The following is an 8,143-nucleotide window of genomic DNA, read 5'->3' on the forward strand; positions in this document are numbered from 1 at the left end:
TGGATTTTCTTATTTTTATTTTTTAAAATAATTATTTTGAGTATAGAATTTCAAATAAAGATAATCTCTTAATTTTTATTTTTTTTTTTAAAATAAGTTTTTGTTTAAAAGTAAAAATAAAAGAATTAAATTTTAACTATGCAAATCAGATTTGAATTGTTCAAATATGATGAGTTTGGGCGTTTATCCTCTTTCTTGCTTATCAAACAAAAACAAAAACAGGAAGTAGGCCAAATAAAAAGGTCGTCTAAATGCAATGTCGGTAACAGGGGAAAGGAATATATATATATATATATATATATATATATCGTTTGGACAATGTAGATCCTCCAAGCTTCCTATTTTAGTTAGAGGATACTCGTACTAATTTGTATCAGTATAATCTCCACTATCTAGTGAAAGTTGTTATAACTCTTATCAATATTATTTGGAGGAAAAGAAACGCAGCTTTGCATAAAAAATTTGTCTCAAATCCTCTTGTAGTTGCACAAGAGATCAATAATGCAATCTCCATTTTTGATCTTGTATTCTTTTATCAGTTAATTAACTCGCCTTCAATCTCTATCGGGCTTCTTTGGGATTCAGTAATCCCTTTTAACAATACTGGTTGGGCTATTCTCGTGCAGAGAGCAAGGAACAAATCTTTAATATGTAAATCTATGATTTGTTTTCGGGTTCAACTTTTGGAGCATTTTCAATGATTGGAAACTTAAGGGGTTGTTTGTGGTCCTCCCTTTATTAGTCATCAATTATCCTTTCTTCTGTTTGCATAGTCATTCGCTTTGGCTTCGGTCAAACAATTTGTTCAGCTTAATAACTATAAAGACAGAACTAATAAAATAATCTTGAAGTAAAATCTCTTTTGGTCAATTGCTCTCTAGTTTAGACGTAGTGCTTCATGTTTCTCATCTTGTGTTATTTAGGGCCTGTTTGCTTTTGTTCTTTGTTTTCTTGTTCTCAAAACAATTTTATAAAATTGTTTCTTAAAACAAGTTTTAAAAACAAAAAACAAAAGAATTTGTTTAGATAATAATTTTCAATATCATGTTTAAAAAAAATCATAGAAAATCACACTTGGTAAGTGATAATTGTTGTTAGTAATGATAAGTGGTGGATAGTAAGTACGAAGAGAAGAAGATTTCTCAAAATTTTCAAAACAAAAAATAAAAAACACAAAAACAAAAACAAGAAAACATGTGAAAGTTGTTTTAGTTTTTTAGTTTTTAAAAACATGTTACTATTTTTTAAAAAAAACAAGTAACTAAAAGCAAATTACCAAACAATTTTTTTTATTTTTATGTTTTTAAAAACAAAAAATTGTTTTCAAAAAAAAAAACCAAACAGGCCCTTAAATTTTCTTATTTTATTTGACTTCAGCTTTGTACTTAAATATTTTTTCATATTATTTGATTCTTTTTCCACAAAAAAATAAAAATAAAAATATCATATAATTATTTATTTTTAGTTTAATTTATTTTCCTATAAATAAAATTAAACTAAAAATAAATAACCCTGGCTTGCCACTGTTTTTAGCAGAGGCATTCTCCCCAGTTTCCCCTTGGTTACACGCGCGTCAAACACCACAAATATAAACAAACTAGAAATAACCGACTCTGAACTGTGACCACAGACATTCGCCACCTTTAACTTAATGGGTCCCACTTGTTGACTGGAAATACTAAAGTGAAAGTATGCGGCCTTGACGATATCTTTTTTTTGTTTTTTACCAGAGGGCCTTGACGACATCGAAGCTGGCAGGTGAAGGGAAAAAATAAAATATAAAAAAAATTCACATGTGCCTATTAATATTATTTTAAAATTTAGGATTAATGTGCATCTGTCAAAATATTTTATCAAGTACATCCAGTAGTTTAAAATATTATTTTAGGTGCATCTAACATTTCAAAATATTTTTTGGTATATCCAGCATCTTAATATTTTTAGATACGTCTAGTATTCAAAAATATTTTTGGTGCATCCAGCACCAAGACAAAAAAAAAAAATTCAAAGTCTGAACACACCTAGAAAATACATCGAGGTACTGGATGTACCACAAATATTTTGAAGTGTTGGATGCACTTAAGAAAATATTTCGAAATACTAGATACACTTTAATCCTAAAAGCTAAATTGAAAAAAACCAACCTGCCATTTGAAAAAAACCGCATAGCATGGCTGGCAAATTGAGATAGGTTTATGGATAAATTTGCATATTAACTCTAAATCATAAGGATTTAATTTAAAAAATGTGTAAACTATAGGGATGTCCAGAGTCAAAAGATAGAGAGAAACAGAAGCAGTTTTCTAAATGTGCATCAAAGGGGAATGTCACCAGTTCTGGTTCACAGAGAAACTATGTTTTAAAGCAATTTTTTATTGATTTTTTATATTTCCAATACATGGCCTATGTTTTGGATAATTCATAGAGAAGTCAAATGTTTAGGTTTTGACATTCAAAGTCTTCGCTCTGCCTTCTCGTCAAATTCTTGTAAATAAAAGTTATTCACATAATGCTTATTAGTAAATATTTATATGTTATATCATGAATTAAACCATCTTTTTATCTCTAGCAATAAGAGACATGGTTTTCTCAAATAAAATATTTAGCATAAATAATTAATTCAATCCAATTTAATTTGGTCAAAGACCAAATGCCCCAATAATTTCACTTCCAACTTGAAGTACTGCACGAAGAAAAATGGAAATGAAACTTACATCAACGCCAATTTTCCTTAAAAAAAAGTATACACATTATTAGAAAATAATGTCCTGTATGTAATATAGAATTTTAAATAGATTTGCATGAAATTTAGTAAATATTTTCGATGTCTACTTTTTCATTTCTTAAGTGCTTTCACTTATTTTGGGCTCTGTGAAAAAAATAAAAAGCAAAAAAGAAAAATGACTTTGACTTGGTTCCACCAACCAAATCAAAAAAATTTTTGGGTTGTATCCTCACCCAAACAGTAAAAGACTAGTATCTCAAAGTACTGTTAGGCATATAGTAGAGACCCCTCCTAAGAATGTTTTTTTTCTTCTATATATACTGTCCCAAAAATCAAAACTTGAAACATGATGCTAAGGTGCCTCAATTCCTTTCATTTGGATCAACACTTATAATACCAAACCAAAATTTTGTCAACCTTACAACAAAGCGTTTTCTAACCCAACACAACAAAGGTCCCATTTGACAAAGCGGTAGAAATCTCCTATAAGCACGTTTCACGTAAGTTGAAACAAAACTCCTCTCACATTACTTCCTCATATTCTGTAAATTACTATTAAAAAATAGCTTATAAGCTATTTATAAACTGTTCCAAACGGATACAAAGCATAGTTGAATCAAATCCTGAGAAGAATGAAGATATAGAACAAATAGCAGCTAAGGAATGCGGACAAACTTATTATTTGTGGCTTCTCAATGTGATTGGTCCTTCAAAAATATAATACTCCCTCCTCTGCTAACTATAAATCTACATGCAATACACATTTATATTACAAAATAAATCTTATATTTAGAAACCAAAATAACATAAAAAAATTTTCCTACATAACATATATTTTGTAATTAAAAAAATATATAAATTAAAAAAACTAATTTTTCAGTCCTTATAGTTTCATCATATTTTGAACTGGATCCCTAAAGATTTTTCTTTTTGTTGAACCAAATTTAACTGGATTTTTGAAAATGGCAACCCCGAGCAAGCTAGGAGCACCTTTCTATCAAAGAGTGCGGGCTTGGTCAAAGGCCACATCATCCTGCCCCAACCAATGGAATTGATCTTGAAATCTTCTGTGCTGAAAAACTATGCAAATTCAATAAAAAGAAAAAAAAAAATTTAAGGACTAATTCAAAATCCAGTTAAATTACAAGGACTAGCAAATTAGTTTTTCCTAAAATAAATCTTATTATTATATCATTATACTGAAACTCTAAAATTTTCTTTTTTGACAGTTTAATATTTACTAGTTATTTGTTAAATATTTTCAGTATATTTTGATGATTAAAGTTATTTTTTACTCTTTTATTCAAAAAGTAATTTTTACTTTTTTTGCCCAAAAAAGTAATTTTACTTAAAAAAAATCAACAATTAGTTGAAAATTTGAGTAATTTTTTTTAACAAATGTATATAAAAATACATTTAAAAATTTTGAATTGTAAATTTGACATATTAATATAATATTCTTAAAATTATATCATTTTATAATCTCATAACTTAATCGAAAATATATGTGCATGTGTGTATTTGCAAGAAATCTAACATCTTCAACAAACGTATATATTAAAAACATTAAATATTTCAAATTAAAAAAATTAGAGAAAATTACCGAAATTCTAAAGAGAATAAATTTTCCAAAAAAGATAATAAGAATTGTAAATATTAGAAGCATCAAATATAAAAATATAAATTTAAAATACTAAATTGTTCCTAATTAAACTTCTTACGTTCTCTCTTAGTTACAAGAGGGTTTTTTTTGGTGACTTTCATTTTTCATCAACATCCATATAATCATATCACAATCATTTAATTATTAATATGGCTATTTATCAAATTTAACCGTAGTTTGATTTTAAAAAAAATAAAAAAACATAAAATCACACTGTTATTTGTCATTTTATGTACAAACTAATGATAAAAATCATGGGTTGATGAAATTTTTGGTCTCTGAAATTTGATTTCATTTTGGTTATAATCCCTGAAATTGAAACTAATAGTTTTGATCCATGAAATTTGACCTCATCTTAGTTTTTGTTCCTAAATTTGAAATCACAAGTTTTAATCCCTTAAATTGATTTCATTTGGATCTAGCTAAACACTTTTAGTCTCCGGAACATTATTTTTTAAGAGCTAAAATCAAAATGGGGTTAAAATTTCAAGAACCAAAACTACTAATTTTAAATTTCAGCTGCTAAATCCAAAATAAGATTAAATTTCAATGATTAAATCTATTAGTTTTCAAATTCTAGGAATTAAAATTAAAATAAGGTTAAATTTTAAGGAAGGTTGGGTTAATCCACAAAAGCATTTACAAAATAACAGCTATCAAGCAAATAAATAAGAGATGGGCAAGATGACAAGGAAATTTAGATCCAATGTGCACTGCAAAACCAGCTACAACTACAGTAGCGACTGGCAAGACTGTAGGAAAGGAAATAGGAAGGGTATTTTTGTACTTTAGGATATTTACTTATTTATCTTGCCTATATTACTTATACGGGCCTTCTTTTCCTTTTGTTCATAGTTTTCGGTTATGTTGTTTTGGACTCTATAAAAGGAGCCTAGTTTGGACTATTGTAAGTCAGTTTGTTTTCAGATGTATTTGGACTCAGTTTTTCGGTTAATGAATATGTACAGCATTTTCCAGTAAAGCGATTGTGTTTAAGGGTTGTTGGTGAGGTAGGTGTAGAGTTAGTCAACATGGTATCAGAGCCTAAGGTTTGCCTTCATCGGAGTAGCTAGCCTTAAACTAAACCCAGATCATCATCCTTCATCGAGAAGAAGAGAAAAAACGGCAGAAGAAGAAAAATTGGCTATGGAGAATCTGCCATTTTCCCATCCCCTGTTTTTACACCCATCAAAACATGCAAGGATCTTCAATCGTTCAACACGCCTTGACGGGCACTGAAAAATTAGGGTTGATAGGAAAGAACAAATTAGGGTTCGTCGATGGATCCAGTAAGAAAGAGTGATCAAGATTCCGAATTGAAAAAGCAGTGAGGGACCATTGCAATGCAGTTGTTCTTTATTGGATTTTTAGTTCAATCTCAAAAGAATTGGCAAACGGAGTTATCTTCTTCCAGAATGCACATCTTGTCTGAATGGATTTTAAAGGAGCATTTTGATAAAAAAAGAATGGCGCACAAATTTTCACCTTGCATCGCGAAATCACATCTTTAAGGTAAGGCTCATTGTCGGCATCTGTGTACTATTCAAGATTGAAGGAAACTATGGGATGAGCAATCGGCCTTGGTAACTTTCATGTACTTGTGCAACATCAAAAACCTATCTGGATGTCATTCAAGAACAAAAATTATTACAATTTTTGCTCGAGTTGAATGATTCATACTCTCAAGCCCGTAGCCAGCTTCTCCTAATGAATCCTCTACCATCAGTTAATGAAGCTTACTCAATGATCATACAAGATGAGACTCAAGGCTATTATCAATGGAGAACGAAACTCACCCACAGAGGGTATAGCAATGACGACTAGAGGTTGTGGGACGGGTAGGGGTAGAGGACGTGGTAGTAGAACTTGCCAGAATGCTCACATTGCCACAAGAGAGGACATACAAAGGACAACTATTATCAATCATAGGCTACCAGTGAACTTTAAAGGAAACAGAAAGAAACAAGACAACTAAATAAATGAATCAAGGAGTCACTGATTCGTTTTCTGCTCAAGAAGCATACCTGAATGAGGCAACTTTTGTGGTGCCTAGCTTTACTCAAGAGCAGTACCAAAGGATTTTGGAGCTACTTCAAAAGGACTCAGAACCTAAAGTGCATGCCCTCACTAGTACAGGTTTGGCTATTCCTATGACTTACAATGTTTCTTATTCAACATGGATTCTGGATTCTGGGGCCACTACTCACATGGTGGGTAGTTTAAGTCTTTTAGAAGATTATAGAATTTATGATGGACCAATCAAATCCATAAAGATACCTCATGGTAATCATGTGCCTGTTACTCATATAAGAAAGGCAAAAATTTCTGATAAAATAGCTCTAATTGATGTTGTGTTGCTCCTAAACTCAAGTTCAATTTAATTTCCATTTCAAGGCTTACAAAAGAGCATAAATGCATAGCTTCTTTCTTCCTTGACCTATGTTTAATGCAGGGCGTTTGGGATGGGGAAGATGAAGCTGATCGGTAAAGAATTTGCACGGTTATATGTTTTGAAAATAGAAAGAAATCATCATGTTGTGAACATTGTTCAAAATAGTTATGGTATTTAAAATTGTTCTGAAATATCTCTATGACATAAAAGATTAGGACATGCGCCCCTTTCTGTAATGCAACACCTTGATTTTGTAATAAACTCTGATGTTTCATTGAATAAAGGTTGTGATGTTTGTGTTCAATCCAAGCAAACAAAATTTCCTTTCACTGCTAGCTGTATAAAGACTAAATGTTGTTTTGAGCTCCTGCATATAGATGTGTGGGGTCCATATAGGACACCAACATATCATGGTTATCAATACTTTCTCACTGTGGTTGATGATTTCTCTAGAGGGACTTGGATTTTTTTGATGAGGAATAAATCTGAATCTGTCATGCATGTAAGAATTTTATTGCATATGTTTTGAATCAGTTTGATAAGCATGTTAGAGAGTGAGAAGAGTGAGAAGTGATAATGGAACTGAATTTAAAAATCATGAGATGAGATCTTACTTTTAGCAAAATGGCATAATGCATGAAACATCCTGCCCCTATACCCCTGAACAAAATGGGATGGTTAGAACGAAAGTATAGGACCATAATACAGCTAACTAGAAGTCTACTAATAGAGTCTAATGTTCCAACATGCTATTGGGGGGAACGTGTGTGTGAAAATGGCTGTTCATTTGATTAACAGAATTCCTTCCAAAATAATAGGTTATAAAACTCCTTATGAGAAGGTTTATGGAAGTAAACTTGATTTAAGTCATTTAAGAGTTTTTGGATGTTAGCTTATTCCACTAATATGAAACTTATAGACAAATTACAATCTAGAGCAATTCCTTGTGTTTTTCTGGGCTATCCAGAGAATCAAAAGGGATTCCTCCTTTTAAATCTAGAAAACAAAAGGTTTTGGTTAGTTGTCATGTTAGTTTTGCTGAAGAAAGATTCCCTTTCAAAGATGTCATAAAGAGCAAGGGGGAGTACACCAAGATTTTTAAAGGACATGTTTTGGTATGAATCAGTAAGAATGTCAACAAAAAGTAATCAAGAACCAATCATTAATAAAGGAATAATCAAGTTCAATCCAATGATGTTGGAGAATCGATGAACATCCCTAATGGCATTGATAATCTGAATGGTACTCCTCCTGCTGGAAGTCAGACTAGACCGAACAGAGAGAGACATCTACCTATATGGTCTAGTGACTATGTCCCTCTCAGATGTGGTCTCCCATGTGAATATAAAGTATGATGGTAAAT

The sequence above is a fragment of the Neltuma alba genome, unplaced genomic scaffold, assembly GCF_004799145.2.
Source record: "Neltuma alba isolate B1F8T4 unplaced genomic scaffold, ASM479914v2 tig00012674_pilon, whole genome shotgun sequence".
Taxonomy (NCBI): Eukaryota; Viridiplantae; Streptophyta; class Magnoliopsida; order Fabales; family Fabaceae; genus Neltuma; species Neltuma alba.